Genomic DNA, 2628 nt, shown 5'->3' with positions numbered 1-2628 from the left:
AATTCTTAGCCAAATTATCGGCTTGGCATGACGCGTCGCCACTGGTAGTTCGCGGGCCTTCGGTCGGCCATGCGTAGTGAAAATTGAACAGAAAAGGTACATGTGAGATGCAATATTCATTCTTAGGGATAGGGTTTAACCTCTGCGAGTACCGCCTCTGTGGGTTCTAAATTTGCCAGGCAAGAAACGACCTTGAGGTATTTAAATTTAGAATTTAATTTTGTTTGTCACCGCTCGAGGGGTTAAACACCAAATTGGTATCTTGTGTCTATTTTCACTTCCAGCGCCAAAAACCCTGGGCCGGCAAAGATGCAATACTTAATCCCTTGTAACTCTGAGCTATAAATGTATGAATCGTTTGGTCCTAGGCATGGTAACTTTAGAATGCTTTAAATGCGCATTTTATCTGAACAAGATACCCATTAGTAATTCTTATTGCAATGTGATAAGGTCTTCTAATGGGTACCCACTTTTTAATCTGCGAGTCTTAGCGCAGTAAGCTGCAGAGATAACTGGCCCCCTGCAAACAAGTTTCTATGCAGAGGGGGTCAGTTATCTCTGCAGCTTACTGTTCTTGAAAAATCTGAAATATCAGATTATTTAGACAATCTACAAATACTTGTATCTCCTATATCCTCGTGGTTTAGCTAGGTCAGACTCTATTATGTTTTTGCGTATGTGAAACAGAATATCCTGTATAAAATTTCATACCTAATTTTTTTGATACCTGCCTTAGACTTACGTGTCATACATTTATCATTCCAATTTGGCAATATTTCGCTATGTATTAGCTGACTATTGGCTGTGTTTCTAATTATAATATACCTGGGAACAGTAGGGCTGCGGCGGGTCCGAGCCTAGAGCCTTGCGGTACTCCGTGCGACAGACGACGATAAATTAAACCTTATCGCTTTGACAGAAGGTTTATTTTTCCACTTGTGAGAACTTATGATCTGATCAATATATTTAAACTGTTTTATGCTGACACGAATTGGTATTATATAGTTTGTCAAAGGACTGTCTCATTTCAAACATAGACAGAGAAAATCATACTATCTTTGTCTTACACTAGTACTAGCACCCAAAAGAAAAGAATGAGTATAGTTTTCCTGGTTCTTACTGACTGGCAAATTGGTTTAACCAACTATAGATTGGTATTATAGTTTTTTTCCATTCGGGTCTTAAATAACAACAAAAAAACTCGGTCTTTTGACTAATCATGTAATTCGTTAGATACAACATTTTGTAAATGCTACTACTAATATTTTTTTTTAATTTTTCCAAGTCTCGTCGCACGGCACGTCCGCAGTAGAATCGATCAACGTTTGTATATAAATGTATAGGTTTAACAAATAATTTGGGCAATTGAATCGAGCTTTATATTTGTAAATATTTGGCACGGCCATGGGGCCCGTTTCTTAAAAGCTTGTAACTTGTAATACAAGCGGAAGACCCTTTCTAACAAAAGCTGTCAAAAAGTGACATCCGCTTGTATTACAAGTTACAAGCTTTTGAGAAACGGTCCCCAGACCGCAAACGAGCTTCACGATGACGGGTAGCTTTTGAACGCCATATGTTAAAAACGTGACTCACACGCCAACATCACAGGCGCAATTTAGTGTAAACCTTACTTAACACATTCACTACCAGACAAAAAACGGCGCACTACCCCAGAAACCGGTCGTCTATAGCTGCGTATAAATCTGAGCAAAGTCATAGAGAAATATAATAAGACAAGAGTGCTCACTCCATACATCAGTTAGACTATTAATTTCAGTGTCTACATCTAGCATCGAGTAGCGGAACTATCAGTACTGCTACTTGAAAATAGATGTAGCAGTACTGATAGTTCTGCTACTCGATGCTAGATGCTAATAGTCTTTTTGGTACTAAAACTGATGTATGGAGTGAGCAATCTATGTATATATTTCTCTATGGCAAAGTTTACGAGCGCCCGCCAGGTGGGTTCCTGGCAGTGAATGTGTTAAAAGCCTGAAGGCTACATTGCAGCATACGCCATACAAATAACACAACACAGCAACTTCTCTCTCACAGACACACACACAACAACTTGGCAACTTGGTATTGTGGACACGATTACACGAGATTTTTGTGTTCTTGGCGTTCAATAAGTTGCCTAAAATTTTTATGTATCTATGAGAACCACACACTTTTTATTTGGCACATGAAGTTTGTTACTGTTGAAAAAACTAAATTGAGTCAAATCCTGTTCTAAGTTTGCGGAAATCCATATTAATTAAAACATGGTATGCAACATAACATATAATTCTTTGCTAACCCGTGATCGCAAAATTTAGCATTAAATTTAAAAGATTTTGATACTAATTGATACGTTTATCGTCGTCACTGCTAAATCAAATAACATTTTTTCGCATAAGGTTCATATAAGCTTGTTATCGACCATAGCATAGCATAGCATATAGCATGAGGCGTTCAAAAGATATATTTGCATCGATTTTAACTAAAATGACTAAATTTGACATCACAATTGCTAGTCTTGACCAACGCAATATACGTCCTCGATATCAAGTAATTATTGAGCATTATTTTATTATTATTCTTTTTTTTTCGGGTCATAAAAATCTACTCAGACAAAATACCATAAAT

This window comes from Cydia amplana, chromosome 10 (genome assembly GCF_948474715.1).
Source record: "Cydia amplana chromosome 10, ilCydAmpl1.1, whole genome shotgun sequence".
Lineage (NCBI taxonomy): Eukaryota > Metazoa > Arthropoda > Insecta > Lepidoptera > Tortricidae > Cydia > Cydia amplana.
Note: the sequence above shows the minus strand (reverse complement) of the source record.